The sequence below is a fragment of the Hypanus sabinus genome, chromosome 7 (genome assembly GCF_030144855.1).
Source record: "Hypanus sabinus isolate sHypSab1 chromosome 7, sHypSab1.hap1, whole genome shotgun sequence".
NCBI lineage: Eukaryota > Metazoa > Chordata > Chondrichthyes > Myliobatiformes > Dasyatidae > Hypanus > Hypanus sabinus.
Genome location: NC_082712.1, coordinates 160,657,752 through 160,683,258, shown reverse-complemented (window position 1 = coordinate 160,683,258; position 25,507 = coordinate 160,657,752). Strand labels below are relative to the sequence as shown.

Here is a 25,507-nt window from a genome sequence, read left to right as displayed (position 1 = left end):
AAGTCTACTGGACCAGATGGACTACAACCCAAGGTTCTGAAAGAGGTAGCTGAAGAGATTATGGAGGCATTAGTGATGATCTTTCAAGAATCACTAAATTCTGGAATGGTTCCGGAGAACTGAAAAATTGCAAATGTCACTCCACTTTTTAAGAATGTTGGGAGGCAGAAGAAAGGAAATTATAGGCTAGTTAGTCTAACTTCAGTGGTTGGGAAGATGTTGGACTCTATTATTAAGGATGAGGTTTCGGGTTACTTGGAGATGCATAATAAAGTAGACCAAAGTCAACATGGTTACCTTGAGGTGAATTCTTGTCTGATAAATCTGTTTGAATTCTTTGAGGAAATAACGGGCAGGATAGACACAAGAAAATCAGTGGATTTCATAAATTTGGTTTTTCAGAATGCCTTTGACAAGGTGCCACACATGAGGCTATTAACAAGATAAGAGCCCATGATATTACAGGAAAGATCCTAGCACGGATAGAAAATTGGCTAACTGGCAGGAGGCAAAGAGTGAGAATAAAAAGGGCCCTTTCTGGGTGGCTGCTGATGACAAGTGGTGTTCTGCAGAGATTGGTGTCCGGAACATTTCTTTTCACTTTATATGTCAACAATTTGGATGATGGAATTAATTAATGGGTTTGTGGTCAAGTTTGGAGATGATACAAAGATAGGTGGATGTACAGATAGTGTTGAGGAAGCATGGACTCTGCAGATTGAGTTGTCAGATTGGGAGAATGGGCAAAGAAGTGGTAGATGGAATATAGTGTAGTAAAGTGTATGGTCATGCACTTTGGAAGAAGGTGTAGACCATTTTCCAAGTGGGGAGAAAATTCAAATATCTGAGGTGCAAAGGGACTGGGAAGTTGATGTGTAAGATTCTCGAAAAGTTAATCTCCTCAATCTGATATTTAGAAGGGCTCATGAGACACTGTAGAAAAAAAAAATTGTTGGGATCCCTAGGCTGTCAGAGCTAGCTAGTGTGAAATTGGAGGGTAGGGGGGAAGTAAGCATCTTAACTATGGATGTATTAGGCAGTAGGATATGAAAGAAAAAATGTTTTGGGGATGTTTGAGTACTAGAGGTAGTTGTGTAAATATTGAAGGGGAAGATGCAGTGGAAGCATTGATATTATGTTTTATTTATTTTTGGACTTGAGCTTGGATCACAGATGTGAACATGAGAACTTTGAATTTTTGGGATGGGGTAGCCAGCTTTCCAGGATAAATCTAATGTTGTGCTGGGCGGTTGGTTCTGAAGTATGAGGGATTCTCCATAGCTGCCTCCTGCTGACCATTGCAGAACTGCTTTTGCATTCTTGCCCGTGCTCACTGATTGCGTACATAATCTGGATCAGAATCAGGTTTATTTTAGTGACATACAGTATGCTGTGATACTTGTTTTGAGACAGCAATGCAGTAAAATGTACTTAAAAAATGCTGTAAGCTACAAAAAAAGTTCAAAAATGAAATAGAAGATAGCGTACATGGGTTCATGACCATTTAGAAATTTGATGACAGAATGGATGAAGGTGTACCGAAAATCTTCAAGGCCTCCATGTTAAACATAAAGACTTGCTAAACATTGGAGTTCAATGTTTGACTGAAATAGGCTATGGGCTTGCTTTTTTGGTGGCAATCTGCTCTGCACTTTTCATTGTTTGATCTCCTCAAACATTTCCTCTATCAATGTCAGACTGTCTTGCATATAAAATAAGCGCAGTTAGAAAGGGAACAAACATTCAGGACCTACATGCTATCAGAAGACATTGGACAGCCTTGTGTTGTTTCTCTGGACCAGCCGAGGCTGAGGGAGGCCTGACAGAGGTTTATTAGATTATGAAAGGCATAGATAGGGTAGAGAGTGTAATGTGCTGCTAGAGATGGTGGTAAAGGCAGATATGATAGAGGTACTTAAGAGGCTCTTAGATAGGCATATGTTAATACAGAGAATGGAGGCATATGGAGATTACGTAGGCTCAAGAGACTAGTTTAGTTAGGCACAAGAGAAACTGCAGATGTTGGAAATCATGAGCAATACACACAAAATGTTGGAAGAACTCAACAAGTCAGTCAGGATCTATAGAGGAGAAACAGATGTTGTTTCAGGTTGAGAACCTTCTTCTGGAAATGAAAGGGGCAGAAGCCAGACTGTATGTTTTACTGCTATTGTAGTTGTATGTGCTAAATATGCCTTGTATTGTATGCGACTGTTGCAGCTATGTTTTTCACCCTGACCTGCAGATGAACACCGCTTCATTTGGCTGTACTCCTGTGTATGGTTGAATGACAATTAAACTAGAATTTAAGAAGGTGGGAGCAGGGGAATGAGTACCATCTGGCAGGTGATAGGTGAGACCAGGTGAGGGGGAAGATGGGAGCGTGGAGGAAGGGAAGATGAAGTAAGAGATGATATGTTGAAGAGGTAAATGGCAGAGGAAGAAGGGAACTAGCCGGAGAGGAGAGTGGACCATGGAAGAAAGGGAAGGAGGAGGGATACCAGAGGGGGATGACGGGTAAGTGAGGAGAAGAGAAAGAGTGAGAGGGTAACAAGAATGGGGAATGGAAACAGAGGAAAGGGAGGAAGGGAGAGATATTACTGCAATTGATATTCATGCCATCAGTTTAGTTAGGCATTTAATTAATAATTTGGCACACCTTGTTCTGAAAGGTCTATTCCTGTGCTAATCCGTTCTATGTTGTATGTTAATCATTGAAGAACACATACACATACAATCGTTAAATGTCTGGCTATGTGTGACCTCAACACTTTCTCACCTCACTATTTCCTATTTGCCAAGAGCATCAATAAGTTAAAATTGGATTATATGCTTGTTTCTAGAAAATAAATCTACTTTGACTTTGAACGAAATGTCCGGTCAGGAGTTACTGTTGCACTGTAGCTATGGGATTGTGCTATTGGCTTTTTTTCTGTCTTTAATAGCATTGTGATTTGGGTGTAATGTGGAGCATTTTTGTGTAAAGCTGCTTCAAAGCTCAGAGTTCAAGCTTGATATATATTAGTACAATGAAAAAGATTTAAAAGATGTGATGACCTGATTGGAATTCTAATCCCATCTGAAAGATACACAGGGGACTTTGTGAAGCCCTTTGGTTTGTCTGCAGCAGCAGAGGAGCTTGAGGGAGCTAAGGTAAGAGAGATACAAAATCTATTAATGGACAACAAAAAGTTATTTGAAATTTACAATAAGGCGATAGAGTTTCATGTGTTCCCTTCAGGTTTCTGAATGATTTCTGCAAAGAATGTTAATAGCTTTTGCCTAACATTTCTTTGTTATTTTCACAATGCTTTGAATTCATTTAAGATTTAGTGATTGGTTCCATTGAAATAACAAACACAGACGTTTGTAAATTAATTTCTAACATGTATCCCTCTGTAGGAATGAAATAGTTATTTTCTGATCACACTGAGAGAAGCTCTTTGAAGTTGTGCACCTTTGTATTTCCTTTCAAAAATTCAGCTTTGTTATTGAATAAAATAAATGCAATATTTTGCTGCCTTACATTAAGAGTGTGGTGAACTACATATACCTGTCTGGACATGCCCCTCTGCTGACTGCTCCTGTGGCTCCTCCCACAGACCCCTGTATAAAGGCGATTGGAGGCACTGCTCCTCCCTCAGTCTCCAGGATGTTGTGTGGTGGTCTCTTGCTGCTAATCGTGGTCTCTTGCTGCTAATAAAAGCCTATTGTTTGTCTCCCGTCTCCGAGAGTTATTGATGGTGCATCAAAGTGAAATTGGGAAATTGGATGAATCACAAAAAGAACAGGCAAGCATCTTGTACCTATTGAACAACAGTATGTTTTCAGTTAAATCAATACTGCAACTAATCAAATTTAACAGGGGCTTCCATTGAAATCTGTAATTTTTTGTGCAATCCCCTCCAGGCCTTGTCCAAGGTATATATCTTCTCGGAAGCCTCAAGCACACAGATTTAATGTTCAGTTAACATAAAGATTCCTCTGATTTTGTCACCAAGTATAGTAACCAATTATCGCTGAAGATGCATCAGAAAAATATCAAAATAAGCTTGAGAAGATCAAAATTTACACTCTGTCTTTAGGTGAAAACGGAGTTAATAACTGGTAAGTTGCATTAAGCACTCTCATTGGTTTCAAGTCGATGACCTTTCATCAGCGTTAGCAATACTTTGAAATCAAATTAAGTTGCAGAGTAGAAAGCAGGATGTCTGTGATAGTTCAGGAGAGCGTGAACTCCCAAGTAAATGATTAATGGCAGCAGATTTGTCTGAAAGAAATGCAACTAAAAGATGAATGAGAAGAAAGAAAAGAGAAAAAAAACTAAAATTATGATCTACAAAATATTACAGTCAATAGATATCTGAAATATAAGAAAATGAGGAGAAATAGAAGAAATTGTGGAGAGAGAAAACCCGTGTTAACAATGTAGGGCACCACTTTTCATCAGGAATTCACAGCTCTGATGAAAACTGGAAAGGTCAATCACACTGGACAGCAAATTCTTTTGGAAGTGTTGCTTCCTCCGATTTTATTTTGTTTAAAATAGACTGCTTGAAGCTGAGCACCTGTATAGTTTCAGATTACTCGTATCATGTAGGAATTTGGAGAAACAAGAAATTAACTTTTATTGAATGTGATGCACTTAATAGCATAATGGTGCTGATGCTTTGCAATGGTTCAACTAAGCTAACAATGTTCTGATGCTGATTTTCATTTGTACTCAGTATCCAAGGCTTCTTGCTTAAGTGTCCAATAATAATCAGCCAAAGTTGATGGACTCCAGTTGCCGTGATACCATTTCTCCATGACTGCAATGTCCTGGTGAAACCTTTCACCATGCTCGTCACTGACAGCATCAAGATTTGTAGGGACGATGCTACATGGGAATGCAGAAAATGAATCTTTAGTGACATGTTGCACTTCATGGTTATGTATACTTGAAGCACGTTGCCAACCAGCTCCTTAAGATCTAACTAGCAGAATGTTGAACCATCTAGGTAGAGATTAGGAATAAAAAAGGGAGAAAAAAAAAGGTCACTGGTAGGAGTTGTCTATCGGCCAACGAATAATAACATTACAGTGGCACAGGCAATAAACAGAGACATATCTGAGGCATGTAAGAATGGAACAGCAGTTATCGTGGGGGAACTTTAACTTGCACATAGTATGGGTGAATCAAATTGGTTGAGGCTGTCTTGAGTAGGACTTCTTAGAATGTGTCCGTGATGGCTTTCTTGAACAGCATGTAACTGAACCTACAAGGGACTGTGCTATCTTAGATCTGGTCCTGTGCAATGAGACAGGGAAAATTAGTGATCTTGCCATTGGGGATCCTCTTGGAATAAGTGATCACAGTATGATTGAGTTTCTCATACAAATGGAGGGTGCAATGGTTCAATCTAAAACCAATGTATTATGCCTTAACAATGGAGGCTACAATGTGTTGAGGGAGGATTTTGCTAGGGTAGACTGGGAACACAGGTTATGTGGTGGCATGGTTGAGGAACAGTGGAAGACTTTCAACGTGATTTTTCATGGTGCTTAACAAAAGTATATTCCAGTTATATTCCTGTTATGGACAGTCAGGGTGGTGTTATGAAGGTACCACAGCTCTGAGGGGCCGAAGGAGCGGGAGCAGCCCCCTCCTTCCGGAGAATCGCAAGATCACTATTAATTTGGGACTCGGAAGTGTGAGACAATGCAACGGTTTTGACCATTTGTTCTTAGAGGCACCTGTGTCACGTGCATGACCCGGCTACGTGACAACTACCATGGACATGAACACCCTCGGGCCATGTGGGGGTGGGGATTGCATCCCCCTACTTTGATGGACAGCTACAACTCTGCAAGTAAAGATAAAAGCGGACTGCAGGAGGCAGTACCCTAGCGATGCACCAGAGGAACTTGCTCGCTCAACGCTCCCGTGAGAGCTGGAAGCCACTCAACGCCACGTGTGCTCCTAACCCCTTTGCCGGGGGAGCGGATGGCTGATACTACCGAGGAGGACTTCGAACTAACAACAGGGAAACCAACGCTCCCCTGATTTTCACGGAGTGGTCATAAAGACACGGGCAAGTTTTCTTTTCGTTTTCACCGATCCCTCTAAAACACGTGAAACCCAACGATTCCTTGAAAGGCTAAAGTCTGCAGACACCTGAATGACTTTTTATATTTCCAATGGACAAAAATATTATCCCCTAGACAACAGCCGAGATTTCTTCTTAATGATGATTATGACTATACTCGCACTTTAGATTGAGTATTGTTGATGCGTGTTATCTGAATGTTTGCATTAACCTTACTTTTGTGCCCCTTCATAAATAAAAACGTTTGAAAATAGTGACATCAGACTTCAACGGACCTCTCTATCTTTGCTGGTAAATTCTCCAGTTGCGGGATACGTAACAGTGGGAAGAGCCAGCCTTGGATAACTAAGGAATTAAAAGAAACCATTAAAAAAAAGCCCTCACGTACAAAGTTGACAAGAGTAGTGGGAATCTGGAAGATTGGGAAAACTTTAAAAAGCATCAAAAACCATTATGTGAGCAATAAAGAAAGGGAAGCCCGATTATGAAAATAAATGAGCACAAAATATAGAAATGGATAGTAAAAGTTTTTGTAATTATATAAGGCAGAAAACAATGGCTGAAGTGAGTGTAGGTCCCTTGGAGCATGGGAAGGGGGATTTGAAATTGGGTAATGAGGAAAAGACAGAGGCTTTGAATGACTATTCACTATCTGCCTTTACAGTGAAGGACATGTCTAATATGCCAAAGAGAAATGTTATGGATACAATGGGAGGTGAGGATCTCGATACAATAGCTATCATTAAAGAGGTAGTGCTGACTGAATTATTGGGTCTGAAGATAGGTAAATCCCCTGGTCCTGTTGGAATGCATCCCAGGATGCTGAAAGAAATGGCAGAGGATACAGTGGAAGCTTTGGTGATAACTAACTAACTGGTCTCAGCAGACTGGAAGGCAGCGAGTGTCACATCACCGTTCAAAGAAGGATGTAGGCAAAAGGCAGGTAACTAAAGGACAGTTAGTTTAACATCTGTAGTTGAGAAAATGTTTGAAGCTATCATTAAAGAAGAAATAGCAAGACATGTGTAAAGAAATAGATCCATCAGGCAGATCCAACATAGATTCGGCAAAGGCAGGTCCTGTTTGGCGAACTTATTGGTGTTTTTTGAGGATATAATGAACACAGTGGATAGAGGGGAACAGACAGACATTATTTACTTGAATTTCTGGAAGGTGTTCGATAAGGTACCACATAAAAGATTTATCCATAAGATAAGGATGCATAGAGTTGGGGGCAATATATTAGCATAGATGGAGGATTGATTAACTAATAGAGAACAGACAGTTGTGATACATGGGTATTATAGTTGGCAATCAGTGGTGAGTGATGTGTCGCAGGGTTGGTGCTGGGGCTGCATCTTTTCATGATATACATTAATGATCTGGAAGAACTGGCTGAGTGTTGTGTATCTAATTTTGCTGAAGATACTAAATTTAGTGGAAAAACAAACTGTGCAGAGTCTTCAGAGAGAAATAGATAGGTTAAGTGAGTGGGCAAGTATCTGGCAGATGGAGTACAGTATTGGTAAATGCGAGATCATCCACTTTGAAAGGAAAATTGAAAGAGCAGATTATTATTTAACTGTTAAAAAACTGCAGCATGCTGCTGTGCAGAGGGACTTAGGAGTGCTTGTGCATGAATCATAAAAGATTGGTTTGCAGGTGCAGCAAGCTATCAAGATGGCAATGGAATGTTGTCCTTCATTGCTAGAGGGATTGAATTTAAGAGCAGGGAGGTTATGCTGCAATTGCACAAGGGTACTGATGAAGCCGCAACTGGAGTACTGTGTGCAGTACTGGTCTCCTTACTTGAGGAAGGATATACTGGCTTTGGAAGTGGTACAGAGTATGTTCACTAGGTTTGTTCCAGAATATGAGGAGAGATTGAGTTGCCTGGGACTGTACTCATGGAATTCTGAAGAATGAGAGGAGATCTTATAGAATTATATAAAATTATGAAAAGGATAGATAAGAAGGAAGCAGGAAAGTTGTTTCCACTGGTTGGTGAGCCTAGAACTAGGGGACATAGCCTCAAGATTAGGGGGAGTCGGTTCAGGATGGAGATGAGGAGGAACAGCTTTTCCCAGAGAGTGGTAAATCTGTGGAATTCTCTGCCCAATGAAGCAGTGGAGGCTGCCTCAGAAAATATATTTAAGACAAGGTTCGATAGATTTTTGCATAGAAGGGAAATTAATAGTTATGGGCAAAAGACAGGTGGGTGGAAATGAGTCCATGGCCAGATCAGCTACAATCTTATTGAATGGCGGAGCAGGCTCAACAGGCCAGATGGCCTACTTCTGCTCCTATTTCTTATGTTCTTACACACACAGTTTAGTGCTCTGTAGTTGCCAAGAAAATATCCAACAACATCATTGAAAGTCATCCATATGATTTTCTCTGGTCCCACTAGAGGTTCTTTGAATTGACAATAGACAATAGACAATAGGTGCAGAAGTGGACCATTTGGCCCTTTGACCCTGCACCACCATTCTGAGATCATGGCTGATCTTCTACTATCAATACCCGGTTCCTGCCTTATCCCCATATCCCTTGATTCCCCTATTCATAAGATACCTATCTAGCTCCTTCTTGAAAGCATCCAGAGAATTGGCCTCCACTACCTTCCGAGGCAGTGCATCCCAGACCCCCACAACTCTCTGGGAGAAGAAATTTTTCCTTAACTCTGTCCTAAATGACCTACCCATTATTCTTAAACCATGCCCTCTGGTACTGGATTCTCCCAGCATCTGGAACATATTTCCTGCCTATATCTTGTCCAATCCCTTAATAATCTTAAATGTTTCAATCAGATCCCCTCTCAATCTCCTTAATTCCAGCGTGTACAAGCCCAGTCTCTTTAACCTCTCTGCATAAGACAGTCCGGACGTCCCAAGAATTAACCTTGTGAATCTACGCTGCACTTCCTCTACAGCCAGGATGTCCTTCCTTAACCCTGCAGACCAAAACTATACACAATTCTCCAGGTGTGTACTCACCAGGGCCCTGTACAAATGCAAAAGGATTTCCTTGCTCTTGTACTCAATTCCCTTTGTAATAAAGGCCAACATTCCATTAGCCTTCTTCACTGCCTGTTGCACTTGCTCATTCACCTTCAGTGAGTGATGAACAAGAACTCCTAGATCGCTTTGTATTTCTCCCTTACCTAACTCTACACCATTCAAATAATAATCTGCCTTCCTGTTCTTACTCCCAAAGTGGATAACCTCACACTTATTCACATTAAATGTCATCTGCCAAATATCTGCCCACTCACCCAGCCTATCCAAGTCACCCTGAATTCTCCTAACATCCTCATCACACGTCACACTGCCACCCAGCTTGCTGATGTTATTCTCAATGCCTTCATATAAATCATTGATGTAAATCATAAACAGCTGTGGTCCCAATACCGAGCCCTGTGGCACCCCACTAGTCACCACCTGCCATTCCGAGAAACACCCATTCACCGCTACCCTTTGCTTTCTATCAGCCAACCAGTTTTCTATCCATGTCAATGTCTTCCCCCCAATGCCCTGAGCTTTGATTTTACCCACCAATCTCCTATGTGGGACCTTATCAAATGCCTTCTGAAAATCGAGGTACACTACATCCACTGGAGTTCCCCCATCTAACTTCCTGGTTACTTCCTCGAAAAACTCCAACAGATTAGTCAAGCATGATTTACCTCCGCCCAATCCTATCACTGCTATCTAGACATGCCACTATTTCATCCTTAATAATGGACTCTAGCATCTTCCCCACCACCGATGTCAGGCTGACAGGTCGATAGTTCTCTGTTTTCTCCCTCCCTCCTTTCTTAAAAAGTGGGATAACATTAGCCATTCTCCAATCCTCAGGAACTGATCCTGAATCTAAGGAACATTGGAAAATGATTACTAATGCATCCACAATTTCCAGAGCCACCTCCTTTAGTACCCTAGGATGCAGACCATCTGGACCTGGGGATTTGTCAGCCTTCAGTCCCATCAGTCTTCTCATCACCGTTTCCTTCCTAATGTCAATCTCTTTCATTTCCTCTGTTACCCTATGTCCTTGGCCCATCCATACATCTGGGAGATTGCTTGTGTCTTCCTTAGTGAAAACAGATCTAAAGTACTCATTAAATTCTTCTGCCATTTCTCTGTTTCCCATAACGATTTCACCCAATTCATTCTTCAAGGGCCCAACATTGTTCTTAACTATCTTCTTTCTCTTCACATACCGAAAAAAGCTTTTGCTATCCTCCTTTATATTCCTGGCTAGCTTGCGTTCATATCTCATTTTTTCTCCCCGTATTGCCTTTTTAGTTAAGTTCTGTTGTTCCTTAAAAATTTCCCAATCTGTCTTCCCACTCACCTTAGCTCTGTCATACTTACTTTTTTTAATGCTATGCAATCTCTGACTTCCTTTGTCAACCACTGTGGCCCTTTTCCACCCTTTGAATCCTTCCTTCTCTGGGGGATGAACTGATTTTGCACCTTGTGCATTATTCCCAAGAATACCTGCCATTGCTGTTCCACTGTCTTTTCTGCTAGGCTATCCGTCCAGTTAAGTTTGGCCAGCTCCTCCCTCATGGCTCCATAGTCTCCTTTGTTCAACTGCAACACTGACACCTCCGATCTGTCCTTAAGCTTCTCAAATTGCAGATAAAAACTTATCATATTATGGTCACTACCTCCTAATAGCTTCTTTACTTCAAGATCGCTTATCAAATCCTGTTCATTACACAACACTAAATCCAGAATAGTCTTGTCCCTGGTCGGCTCTCGTACAAGCTGTTCCAAGAATGCATCCCGTAGGCACTCTACAAACTCCCTATCCTGGGGTCCAGCACCAACCTGATTCTGCCAGTTCACCTGCATGTTGAAATCCCCCATAACTACTGCAACATTACCTTTGCCACATGCCAATGTTAACTCCCTATTCAACTTGCACCCAATATCCATGCTACTGTTTGGGGGCCTGTAGACAACACTCATTAGGGTCTTTTTGCCCTTACTGTTCCTCAGTTCTCCTGACAGAATACAGACCCCCCTTGCAAAGGACTGAATCTCATTCCTCACCAACAGGGCCACCCCACCCCCTCTGCCCACATTTCTGTCCCTACGATAGCACATATACCCTTTTACATTCATTTCCTAGGTTTGATCTCCCTGCAGCCATGTCTCTGTTATCCCAACAACATCATAGTTACCCATTCGCACCTGAGCTTCAAGCTCATCCGCCTTATTTCTGACACTTCGTGCATTCAGATATAGAATTTTTAGCCCATTTCTCCTCTCTCTGTTTAAATCGCTGCCTATTGTGCTTAACCCAGCTCCCTGAACTCCCATCGGGCTATATTGAATTTTGTTGTCCTTCCTAAATTTACTTATTCTTTCTGCATATTTAACTCCATGTTCCGTCAGACCATACCTCTGTACATGTGTCCTCTTTATCACTTGCCTATCATTAATGATCTATTTGATTTGTGGACTGATAGAAATGCCTTCCTTAATCTTGGCATCAGTTATTCTGACTTACATTATGATTGAAATAACAAAGATACCTGATTTTTAAAAAAACTGATGTGTGATTTGGATGTTTCATGATGATTTTCACAATCGGCAGCCCAAAATCCATAAAATACATAAAATAAAAAGGCATTCTGGAAGCAAAATCTTTGTTGTTTCCTGTTATTAATTCAATATTGATTCCTTTTGCTATAAAGCAATAGGACAATAAGACAGCAGAACAGAATTAGGCCATTAGGCTGATCAAATTTCCTCTGCCATTCCATCATGGCTGATTTATTATCCTTTTCCACTCCATTCTCCTGCCCATCACCCTGTAACCTTTGAAGCCTTTGCTAATTGAAAACCTTTCAAACTTCATTGGTGAGAGAAGAAGAAGGAAGGTGCGTGTGGAGAGAGCTGGAAGCCATCGGACAGAGTGGACTGGGAGCAAGGAGCCCGGAGCTTGGCGATGGTTGATAAATGGCCGTATCAGTATCAGTGAACTCCAATGTGCACTTTTTGACTTTTTCCTTAAAATGGGCCTTTTTTCTTTTTATGTTCTTTGCTAACCCTATATTCAGATTGAGATTTATAAAGTTCGATAATTTACTTGCAGGTGGTGCACTGTCTGATATTTTGTGGTGCAGATTTGTAACTGGGCAACACATCACACAGCATCCACACAAACGAGATTTCTCAGTTTGGTGGGGCCAGAAGTTGTCTTCCCCTAGATGAATGCATGCTGGCCAATCCTGAGGGTTACATATATACAATATACCCAATGGCTTGCCCTCCACAGAAGCCTGTTGCAATGATTTCCATACCTTTATCACCATCTGGATAAAGAAATTCCACTTCATGTCTGTTCTAAAAGGACGTCCTTCTATTCTGAGGCTTTGCCCTCCCATCTTAGATTCCCCCACAGTAGGAAATGTCCTCTCCATGTCTACTCTATCTAGGCCTTTCAATAGTCACAAAATGCTGGAGGAACTCAGCAGGTCAGTGTGGTGAACTATGTGCCTGTCTGGACACGCCCCCTGCTGACTCTCCTGTGGCTCCTCCCACAGGCCCCTGTATAAAGGCGATCTGAGGCCTGACGCTCGGCCTCAGTCTCCAGGACATAGTATGACACTCACTCCTGGTTCCTTCTTCCAGTCAATAAAAGCCGATATCTCGCCTTACGTCTCAGTGTGAGTTATTGATGGTGCATCAGTCAGGCAACATCTGTGGAAGTTAATGATAGATTTCAATGAGATCCGTGAGTACAGGCCTAGAGCCATCAAATGCTGCTCATCTTACTTTCTTTTTACTTACCTTTTAATTTTTTTTATCATTTTATCATTTTACTTATCTTCTTGTTCACCACAGACCTGCTCTATTTTGTGTCTTCAGCCCTCCCCTTCCATGCAATTTAAATACGTTTAAGTTCTAACTTCTCTCAGCTGATGAAAGATTAACAATTTGAACCATTAACTCTGTTTTTCAGGTTCTGCCTGACATAAAGATCCAGTAGTTTCTATTTTCATTTTAGCTTTCCAACAAATGCAGATTTAGTTTTATGTTCAAAATTATTGTGTTCAGCTCCTTTCCCCACCTTAAACCTGGTTCTTCATACAGGATCGTTTATATCTCCAAGATAGTTTGGATTTTTAAAAGAACATTCTTTTGCAAGTAAAAAAATCGTGTAGTGGGTAGATTGATTTAAATGATTGTGTGGTATTTTTGTGAATAAGTGACTGATATTCTTTAGTAAATTATCATTACATTTTTTCATTAAATGTCAGTAAATCTGCACAGGGATGCAGGAATCTGCAATTGACTTAATCATTGAATCCCACTGGGAGTGATTTAATCAGTAAGGAATTTATTAGAAGTTGAAAACATAGAAAACCTACAGAACAATACAGACCCTTCTGCCCTCAAATTTATGCCGAATGTGTCCCTACCATAGAAATTACTAGGCTTACCCATAGCCCTCTATTTTTCTAAGCTTCATGTACCTATCCAAAAGTCTCTTAAAAGACCCTATCGTATCCACCTCCAACATCATTGCCAGCAGCCCATTCCACGCACTCAGCAATCTCAGTGTAAAAAACTTACCACTGACATCTTCTCTGTACCTACTCCCCAACACCGTAAACATGTGTCCTCTTGTGGCAACCATTTCAGCCCTGGGAAAAAGCCTCTGACTACACACACGAACAATGCCTCTCATCATCTTATACACCTCTATCAGGTCACCTCTCATCCTCCCCAGCTCCAAGGAGAAAAGGCCGAGTTCACTCAACCTATTTCCAATGGCATGTTCCCCAATCCAGGCAACATCCTTGTAAATCTCCTGTGCACCCTTTCTATGGCTTCCACATCCTTCCTGTAGTGAGGCGACCAGAACTGAGCACAGTACTGCAAATGGGGTCTGACCAAGGTCCTATATAGCTGTAACATTACCTCTCAACTACTAAATTCAATTCCACGATTGATGAAGGCTAATACACCATATGCCTTCTTAACCACAGATTCAACCTGCGTAGCTGCTTTGGGCATCCTATGGACTCGGACCCCAAGATCCCTCTGATTCTCCACACTGCCAAGAGTCTTACCATTAATACTATATTCTGCCATCATATTTGACTGACCAAACTGAACCACTTCACACCTATCTGGGTTGAGCTCCATCTGTCACTTCTCAGCCCAGTTTTGCATCCTGTCAATGTCCTGCTGTAACCTCTAACAGCCCTCCACTCTATCCACAACATCCCCAACCTTTGTGTCATCAGCAAACTTACTAACCCATCCCTCCACTTCCTCATCCATGTCACTTATCAAAATCATGAAGAGTAAGGGTCCCAGAACAGATCGCTGAGGCACTTCACTGGTGACCAACCTCCATGCAGATTAAGACCCATCTACAACCACTCTTTGTCTTCTGTGTGCAAGCCAGTTCTGGATTCACAAAGCAATGTCCCCTTGGATCCCATGCCTCCTTAGTTTCTCAATAAGCCTTGCATGAGGTACCTTATCAAATGCCTTGCTGAAATCCATATGCACTACATCTACTGCTCTTCCTTCATCAATGTGTTTAGTCATATCCTCAAAAAATTCAATCAGGCTTGTAAGGCATGACCTGCCCTTGACAAAGCCATGCTGACTATTCCTAATCATATTATACCTCTCCAGATGTTCATAAATCCTGCCGCTTAGGATCTTCTCCATTAACTTACCAACCACTGAAATAAGACTCACTGGCCTATAATTCCCTTGGCTATCTCGACTCCCTTTCTTGAATAAGGGAACAACATCCGCAACTCTCCAATCCTCCGGAACCTCTCCTGTCCCCATTGATGATTCAAAGATCATTGCCAGAGGCTCAACAATCTCCTCCTTCGCCTATCACAGTAGCCTGGGGTGCATCTCATCTGGTCCTGGCGACTTATCCAACTTGATGCTTTCCAAAAACTCCAGCACATCCTCTTTCATAATATCTACATGCTCAGTCTTTTCAGTCTGTTGCAAGTCATCACTGCTATCACCAAGATCCTTTTCCATAGTGAATACTGAAGTAATACCTCTGCTATTTTCTCCGGTTCCCACTGTCACACTTGATAGGTCCTATTCTTTCATGTCTTGTCCTCTTGCTCTTCACATACTTGTAGAATGCCTTAGGGTTTTCCTTAATACTGCCTGCCAAGGCTTTCTCATGGCCCCTTCTGGCTCTCCTAATTTCCTTTTTAACCTCCTTCCTGTTAGCCTTATAATCTTCTAGATCTCTAATATTACCTAGCTCTCTGAACCTTTTGTAAGCTTTTCTTTTCTTTTTGACTAGATTTACTGCAGCCTTTGTACACCACGGTTCCTGTACCCTACCATAACTTCTCTGTCTCATTGGAATGTACCTATGCAGAACTCCACACAAATATCCCCTGAACATATGCCACATTTCTTCTGTACTTTTCCCTGACAATATCTGTTCCCAATTTAAGCAATCTCCTGCCTGATAGCCTCATAATTCCCCTTACTCCAATTAAACACTTTTCTAATTTGTCTGTTCCTATCCCTCTCCAATGCCATTGTAAAGGAGATAAAATTATGATCACTATCTCCAAAATGCTCTCCCACTGAGAGATCTAACACCTAACCAGGCTCATTTCCCACTACCAAATCAAGTACAGCCTCTCCTCTTGTAGGCTTATCTACATATTGTGTCAAGAAACCTTCCTGAACACACCTAACAAACTCCACCCCATCTAAACCCGTTGCTCTAGGGAGATGCCAATCGATATTTGGGAAATTAAAATCTCCCATCATGACAATTCTGTTATTATTCCACCTTTTCAGGATCTATTTCCCTATTCGCTCCTCGATACCCCTGTTACTATTGGGTGCCCTATATAAAACACCCAGTAAAGTTATTGACCCCTTCCTGTTCCTAACCTCCACCCACAGAGACTCCGTAGACAATCCCTCCACGGTGTCCACCGTTTCTGCAGATCTCTGATCAATAGTGCCACGCTCCCACCTCTTTTGCATTCCTTCCTGTCCTTTCTGAAACATCTAAAACCCGGCATATGAAGTAACCATTCCTGTCCCTGAGCCATCCAAGTCTCTGTAATGGCCACCACATCATAGCTCCAAGTACTGATCCATGCTCTAAGCTCATCTGCTTTGTCGACAATACTCCTTGCGCTAAAATAGACACATCTCAAACTTTTGGACTGAACGCGTCGCTTCTCTATCATCTGCCTATCCTCCCTCTCGCACTGTCTCCAAGCTTTCTCTACTTGTGAGCCAACCGCCTCCTCCCCAGTCTCTTCAGCTCAGTTCCCACCCCCCAACAACTCTCCCCAGTAGCCTTAGCAAACCTCCCTGCCAGGATATTGGTCACTCTGGGATTCAAGTGCAACCTGTCCTTTTTGTACAGGACACTCCTGCCCCAGAAGAGGTTCCAATGATCCAGAAATCTGAATCCCTGCCCCCTGCTCCAATCCCTCAGCCATGCATTAATCCTCCACCTCACCCTATTCCTGTGTTCTCTGTCTTGTGGCACAGGCAGTAATCCTGTGATTACTACCTTTGCGATCCTGCTTCTCAACTTCCTTCCTAACTCTCTGTTGTCTGTTTTCAGGACCGCTTCCCTTTTCCTAACTACGTGATTAGTACCAATATGTACCATGACCTCTGGCTGTTCTCCCTCCCACTGCAGGATATCTTGGACGTGATCTGAAACATGCTGGACCCTGGCACCTGGGAGGCAAACTACCATTCGAGTTTCTTTCCTACACCCACAGAATCACCTGACTGACCCCATAACTATAGAGTCCCCCATCACTACTGCCTTTCTCTTCCTTTCCCTACCCTTCTGAGCCACAGGGCCACAGTCTGTGCCAGAGGCATGGCCACTGTCACTTCCTCAAGGTAGGCTATCACCCCCAACAGTACTCAAACAGGAGTACTTATTGTCAAGGGGTACAGCCACAGGGGTACTGTCTAGTACCTGACTCTTCCCCTTCCCTCTCCTGACTGTGACCCACTTGTCTGTCTCCCGTGGCCCCGGTGTGACCACCTGCCTGTAACTCATTTATTTCATCTCCTCACTCTCCCTGACCAGATAAAGGTCATCGAGCTGCATCTCCAGTTCCCTAACTTGGTTCCTTAGGAGCTGCAGCTCAACACACCGGGTGCAGATATGGCCATCTGGGAGGCTGCGGGACCTCCCACATCTGACACTGCACACAGAAAACTGGCCTCACACACATACTACTTCCTTTCTGCAATTAAAACCGGTAGACCTACCTCGCCTTGTTACCTCCTAAGCCCATTGAGCCAAAGCCCTACCACTCTGCTAACTCCCACTCCGCTGCCTGCTTCAAACACTGCTGGATATGGCAGTCTTCTTTCTAAACGTTTCCCGCTCTACTGGCTGACGTTACACGCCTGCGCGGTCTTGCCTCTCTTTTACCCCGAGTAGTAAAACTGCCTTCGCTCCAGAAATCCTTAGCCATTCCCCCGCAGTCTTCTTGATTCAGATCATTACTGAGGAATAAATATCAGATCGATAGCTCAACATAAGCAGTCTGGATGGGAAACCTGCCACACAATTTCAAGCTGTGTTATTGGAGTTCTGCTTCATATTGGACATGGTGAGGTAGTTTCAGTCTACCCTTCAAGGGCAGTGCCAAGTGCACAAAAGAAAATTTAGTCTCATCTTGTTCTCATTGCTTCAAAGTACATTTATTATTGAAGTACTTTTTACAACCCTGAGATCTGTCTTCCCACAGACAGCCACAAAACAGAGAAAACTATGGAACCCATTCCAAGAAAAAACATCAAACTCCTGCCAAAGTGTAAAAAAAAACAAATCGCAGAAATATCAATTAAAAAACAAGCAAAAAGCACAGAATATAAAACACCAACACACAAAGGCATCAAAAGTGTCCAGGCAGATTCATTTTAAGTCAAAGCCAAACTGAACTGATCTAACCTGAACTGAACATGCCTGGACTCTCTGTTTGCGCTCATATGGAATTCAGGGCTAAGTAGAAGATATCAGTGTTGAAAGAAGCAGTTTGTTGAATATCACCAAAGAATATGTGATATAATTATGCTAATGTCCATTCCACAAACAAGGCTCATGTAAATATTTAAATACAAGAGAGTCTGCAGATGCTGGAAATCCAAGTACATGTTTTTTTTCTCTCTGTCAAAGTACCACAGACTTGAATCAATCAAACCCCTGTGAAGTATATGTGCATTCTGTGCAAATATTTATTATTATGCAGTTGGTGAAATTAACCTTGCCTATCACCAATCTTGGGCTCATGATGTTCACTGACTAAGGTGACATATTGGTCAAGATGCACAGGCAGTTTATCACTGTGAGTTATGGTCTCCATGATTCTCCTTGCTCTATTTTAATCTGAAAACACAAGATGACTACATTTGCGAGTAAGTTTTTAAATAAACAAAAGATACATTTTATTTTAAGCAGCTTCTTTTCTCAACTCCTATTATTCAAGAAATAGAAGTCCATTAAAATTGTTGATGGTTCTGATATAATTTGACAATTGAATAAAAAATAACTTTATAATGATCATCAATGAATATGTTGAATACAAATGAACTGAAAGCCAAAATAGTCAAATTTGTATTCCTTTTCAGCATTAGAATCAGAAAGGGTTTTATTATCACTGACGTATGTTGTGAAATTTGTTGCTTGTGCAAGGCATGAGAATTACCATAAGTTACAATAAATAAATAAGTAACTAATGCAAAAGAGGAATAGCAAAGTAGTGTTCTGGGCTCATGGATCATTCAGAAATCTGATGACTGAATTAGTGTTCTTCAGCTATAGCATATGAGAATGAGGGGAGATGTGGTAGAGGTATATAAAACAATGAGGTGTATAGACAGGGTAAATGTAAGCAAGCATTTTCTTCTAAGCTTGGGTGAGACTAGAAGTAGATGGGTTAAAAGTGAAAAGTGAAAAGCCCACTGTGCTATTCCATGCCCTCACTTCGGAAAGTCTGATCACCTCACTGTATTTTTCCTGATTGAGTATAGGCAGAGACGGAAGACTGCAGCACCAGACGTGAGGACCAAGAAGGTATGGATGAGGGAAGCACAGGAGAACTTACAGGACTGCTTTGAATCAGTGGACTGGACTGTATTCAGGGATTCATCTTTGAATTTGGATGAGTATGCTGCAATTGTTACTGTCTTCATTAAAACCTGTGAGAATGAGTTTCTGTGTATGAAAACTGTACATTCCCAAACCAAAAGCCATGGATGAACCAGGAGGTTTGTTGTCTGCTGTGAGCTAGATTTGTGGCATTTAAATCTGGTAACCCAGGTCTGTATAAGAAATCCATGTATGAATTGTGGAGCATTATTTCAGGAGCAAAGAAGCAATGCAGAACGAGGATAGAGGCAACATAGGATGCATGTCTACTCTGGCAGGGTTTGCAGGCCATTACTTCCTACAAAGTGAAACTCAGTAGCATGAATGTGAGCAATGCTTCACTACCAGATGAGCTCAATGCCTTCTATGCCTGTTTGAAAAAGGAGAACGTAACTACAGCTGTGATGATCCCTGCTGCACCTGGTGATCCTGTGACCTCTGACTCGGAGGCCATTGTCAGGTTGTCTTTCAGGAGGGTGAACCCTCGCAAGATGGTAGGTCCTGATGGCGTATTTGGTAAGGCTCTGAAAACTTCTGCCAACCAACTGGTGGGAGTATTCAAGGATATTTTCCAACTGCTACAGTTGGAAGTATCCCCCACTTCAAAAGGACAACAATTATACCAGTACCTGAAGAAGAGAAGAGTGAGCTGTCTTAACGACTATCATCCAGTAGCACTCACGTCTATGGTGATGAAATGCTTTGAGAGGTCGATTATGGCTAGAATGAATTCCTGCCTCAGCAAAGATCTGGACCCACTGCGGTTTGCCTTACACCACAATAGGTCTATGGCAGATGCAATCTCAACGGCATTTCACATAACCAAAGACCTATATCAGTATGCTCTTCATTGACTATAGCTCAGCATATAACACCATCATTCTACAGTCCTGCTTGATAATCTACAGAAACTGGGCCTCTGCAATTGGATCTTCAACTTACTAACTGGAGGACTACAACCTGTGTGGATTGGTGATAATATTTCCTCTTCGCTGATGATCAACACTGGCACATCTCAGAGATGTGTGCTTAGTCCACTGCTCCACTCTCTATGTGGCTATGTATAGCCCAAATACCATCTCTAAATTTGCTGATAGTACAAGCATTGTTGGTACGATCTCAGATGGAGATGAGAGGGCATACAGGACCAAGATATTCTAGCTATTTGAGTGATATCACAGCAACAACCTGGCACTCAACGTCAGTAAGACCAAAGTGCTGATTGTGGACTTCAGAAAGGGTAAGGCAAGGGAACACAAACCAATCCTCAGAGGGATCAGAAGTGGAGAGAGTGAGCAATTTCAAGTTCCTGGGTGTCAAGATCTCTGAGGATCTGACCTGGTCCCAACATATTGATGCACCTTTAAAGAAAGCAAGAGAGTGGTTACACTTCATTTAGAGTTTGAAGAGATTTGGTTTGTCACCTCATAGCTGTACTGTGGAGAGCATTCTGACAAGCTGTATCACTGTCTAGTCTTGTAGGGCTACTGCACAGGAGCAAAAGAAGCTGCAAAAAGTTGTAAAATTAGTCAACTCCTTCTTGGGTATTAGCCTCCATAGCATCCAAGAGATCTTCAAGGAGCGGTGCCTCAGAAAGGCAACATCCTTTATTAAGAAACTCCAACACCCTGGGCATTCCCTCTTCTCATTGTTACCATCTCATCTCTGTCAGAGGTATACAAGCCTGATGGCACATACTCAATGATTCAGGAACAGCTTCTTCCTCTCTGCCATCCGATTCCTAAATGGACATTGAACCCCTGACCACCACCTCACCATTTTAAAAAATATATATTACTTCTGTTTTTACTCTATTTTAATCTATTTAATATTTATATACTGTACATACTTACTGAAATTGATTTACTTTTTTATTTTTTCCTATATTATCAGGTATTGCATTGAACTGCTGCTGCTAATTTAACAAATTTCATGACACGTGTCGGTGATAATAAACCTGGTTCTGAAATGTTTAAAGGGGACATGAGAGGAAACTTCTTCACTCAGATGGTGGTGAGAGTGTAGAACAAACTGCCAATGGAAGTGTTAGATGGGGGTTCGATTTCAATATTTAAGAGAAATTCGGATAGTTAGATAGATGGGAGGGGTACGGAGAGGTAGATCTCAATGTAAGCTGATGGAACTAAGCAACATAGTAGTTTGGCACAGACTAGTTAGTCCAGAAGGCCTGTTTCTGTGCTTTTGAATTCTTTAACTCTACACACAAAAATTTTGACTCTATGACTCTAAAACTTTGAATTTGGGTCTTCAAGCTCCTGTACCTCCTCTTAGATGGTAGCAATGAGAAGCAGGCAGGTTGCAGATTGTCCTTAATGTTGGATGCCACCTTCTTGAGGCATAGACCCTTGATACTGGGGAGGGTTGTGCCCAAAATGGAAATAGCTGGGTCTACAACCCTCTGCAGCCTCTTATGAACCTGCACCTTGAACCCTCCTGTGATGCTTCCAATCAGAATGCTCTTCAATGTATATACATCTGCAGAAATTTGCTAGTCTTTGGTGACATACCAAACTTTCTCAAACTCCTAATGAATTACGACTGTAAGTATGCTGCCTTCAAGATTGCATCAATGTGTTGGGCCCAGGATAGATCCTCTGAGCTGTTGATGTCCAAGAACAACATTGCCCACCCTTTTCACCACTGACCCCACAATAAAGACTAAGATGAGATTAAATGAAATGCCCACAATTGACAATTATTTAATTATCTCCTGTTTGTTCCAATGGATCAAGTCAAGTCAAGTCAAGTCAAGTCATTTTTTATTGTCATTTCAAATATAACTGCTGGTACAGTACATAATAAAAATGAGACAACATTTTTCAGGACTATGGTGTTACATGACACAGTACAAAAACTAGACTGAACTACGTAAAAAAATCACAGAAAAAAACTACACTAGACTACAGACCTACCCAGGACTGCATAAAGTGTACAAAACAGTGCAGGCATTACAATAAATAATAAACAAGACAATAGGGCAGTAAGGTGTCAGTCCAGGCTCTGGGTATTGAGGAGTTTGATAGTTTGGGGAAAGAAACTATTACATAATCTGGTTGTGAGAGCCCAAATGCTTTGGTGCCTTTTCCTAGACAGCAGGAGGAAGAAGATTTTGTATGAGGGGTGTGTGGGGTCCTTAATGGCACTGAAAGCACCAGTTCAGTGACTCAAGTGCAACTTTAGTCATCTTTCTCAGAATGAATGGGGGTAGTTGGCCTAAATTTGGAGATCTACTGCTTTACTCTCAGTTAAATTACATCTACCTGTTGCATTATTTTGATTAAAGGTACACCCATAGTGCTCTTGGGAAAGACATATTCCCAAGTCCGGATAGCATGCAATTTGGCGCTGTTCTGAAAGGTTTGCTGTCCTTATCCTGCTTTAAGGTCATGAATCTTGGAGGCATCTAGGTAATTAATTGTGGTGTACTTTGTAGATGTTACATTCTTTGAGCTGGTAAGAAGGTTGATGAGATAATAGTCAACCTTTGTCGTGAATAGCTTGATATTCATTGAACAAGTATATTATTGTACACCTAACTTGTCTTAGGTTTGTTAGGAGGTGTGCCATTCACTGCAAGACACTTAGTCTATAACCTGCTCTTGTGCTCGGAGTATTTCTGTAGAAAATCCAATTGAGTTTCTGATTAGTAGTGAAACTTCAGGAAACAATGATGTGGTCTTATTGATAGTAATGCCATTAGATATCAGGTGTTGATGGTAAGGTTCATTTTGTTGACAATAGTTTTTGCTTGGTTCTACTATGATGCAAATGTTGTTTGTTAATTCCATGCTTGTATTTTGTTAAGGCCTTGGGACATGTAGGCATTGGCTGTATTACATGCTGAGGATATTGTGAAAATATTTTAAAAATCCCTATTTTTGACATGGAAGGAGGATCATTGATGACACTTCAGGTAAGGAGCATCTGCAGCAATGTTTTTTAGGCTGGAATGATTAATCTCCAATAGTCACAGATGTTTTCCTTTGTGTGAGATCTGAGCTTCAAACACTGAGTGTTTTTACTTTGAAGTCCCTTGACTTTGGTTTTGCCAGGATTCGTTGATGCCACACTCAGTCAATTGCTGCTTTAGAAGTCAAGACCATAAGACCATAAGATATAGGGGCAGAATTAGGCCAGTGGGCCCATCGTGTCTTCTTGTGTTGCCTTTATGGCAGTTATTTAGTTTATAATATTTTCACCTTAGTAATTCGTTTGTTAGCATTCTAGTTAAAGTTAGGATTGTTTAAAGTAAATTTGTTGTCTGTGATATATTGCGGCATGCGATGACATCACATCCGGTTTCGCTGCATCCTGTGGGAAAATACCAGTTTGGAGAAAAGGGAAGGTAGGGGCTGACATGTGCGAGTCCAGCGCAAGAAAAGTTGTCTTCTACGCATTAGAAACATAGTGAGGCAATGCCGTAAGTCATGAGATAATCGATATGTTGAATTAAAATGTTAACGCCGATTCCGTTAAAAGTAACGACGGTCAATAAGGTTTATGTTTTCGTTAGTTAAAGAGTTGCGGATAGTTTGTGTTGAAGTGTATTTAAAGCAGTCAATGGTGTAGGTAGATTCTGACTGTATGCTGCACTTTAATGTAATGTAGTTGTTGTAGTTTTACCTTTGCAAGTATTTACGATGTAAATGTAATATCAAGAAGGAAACAAATGCTGTACAAATCTTGTATTGTTTTATCAACAGTTTTCACCATACGTTAATGTGAAAGAGTGAACAGTAAACGGTTAATCTTACTGCGACCCTGTCTTCATTAACAACGGTTTACCTCAGTGTTTAGTTCAGCGTTATCTTACATGCCGAGCGATAACACTACAGTGTCTTCTCTGCCATTTCATCATAGCTGATCTAATTTTCCTCTCAGTTCAATCTCCCACCTTCTCCCCATATACCTTCATTCCCTGACCAGTTAAGAATCTATCAGCCTCTGCCTTAAATATACATAAAGACTTGGCCTTCACAGCTGCTTGTGGCAAAGAATTCCACAGATTCACCACTCTGGCTAAAGAAATTCCTTCTCATTTCCATTCTAAAAGGATGCCCCTTTATTCTGATGCTGTGTCCTCTGGTCTTAGACTCTCCCAACATAGGAAACATCTCTCTGACAAGACCTTTCACCATTCAATAGGTTTCAATGAAGTCACCCAGAGGCTCTGAGCCATTAAACGCTCTTCAATCCTGGAATCATTTTTGTGAGCCTCCTTTGAATCCTCTCCAGTTTCAGCACATCCTTTCTAAGATAAGGCACCCAAACCTGCTCATAATACTCCAAGTGAGGCTCCACCAGTGCTTTATAAAGTCTCACATTACATTCTTGCTCTTATATACTTGTCCTCGTGAAATCAATGCTAACATCACATTTACCTTCCTCACCACAGATTCAACCTGCAATTAAACTTTTAGGGAATCCTGCACAAGGACTCTCTAGTCCCTTTACACCTCGGTTTTTTGTGTTTTCTCTCCACTTAGAAAATGGATAACTTTCATTTATTCTACCAAAGAACATGACCATACATTTTGTGACACTATATTCCAGCTGTCATTTATTTGCCATTCTCCTAATCTGTCTAAATCCTTCTGTAGCCTCTTTACTTCCTGAAAACTACCTGTCCTTCCACCTATATTCATATTGTCTGCAAATTTGCAACAAAGCCATCAATTCCATCATCCAAATCATTGATATATAACGTAAAAAGAATCAGTCTAATACAAACCCCTGGTCACCGGCAGCCAGCCAGAAAAAGCTCCTTTTATTTCCACTCTTGACCTCCCGCCATTCAACCACTGCTTTATGCATTGCAAGAATCTTTCTGTAATATGATGGGCTTAGAGTTCTGTATTCTAACACCAATCTCACTGTTGTTCTCAAATCTTTAGACTTAAAAGGGAGACATGGGGCTGTGAATTTGTGCCCCCGAGGAAGAGTTGGTCTTTTTTACTTTTGAGCTGAACCTCAGCTGCTAATCCCTCAGGCGCAAAAGTGATCCTACCAGATAACAATATTAGCCCCCTCTTGCCCTCATGTTGATTTGCTTGGTTTCTATAATCGCCATTGGATTCTGGATCCCGGAAGGTGACAGGAATATGTAGTGCAGTTTCTGGTTCCAATTAAATCATCCAGAAATTCTCTTGCTGTAATGTCAGCTTCAATTTGTTGCCATAACCAATTTCCCCAGGGATTCCCCTCAATTCCCAGCTATAGAGAGCAGT

The 25,507-nt window shown here is 41.5% G+C and overlaps 1 long non-coding RNA gene across 1 annotated transcript in view; it reads left to right on the top strand.

Moving 5' to 3' along the window:
* Positions 1-2,923: 2,923 nt before the first annotated feature.
* LOC132397353 (uncharacterized) overlaps positions 2,924-25,507 on the top strand; it is a 53,053-nt gene continuing 30,469 nt past the window's right edge. Inside the window, exons 1-3 of the long non-coding RNA XR_009513342.1 lie at positions 2,924-3,153; positions 19,142-19,276; positions 23,086-23,193. This is a non-coding gene — a long non-coding RNA (uncharacterized LOC132397353). The remainder of the gene's footprint in view (positions 3,154-19,141; positions 19,277-23,085; positions 23,194-25,507) is intronic.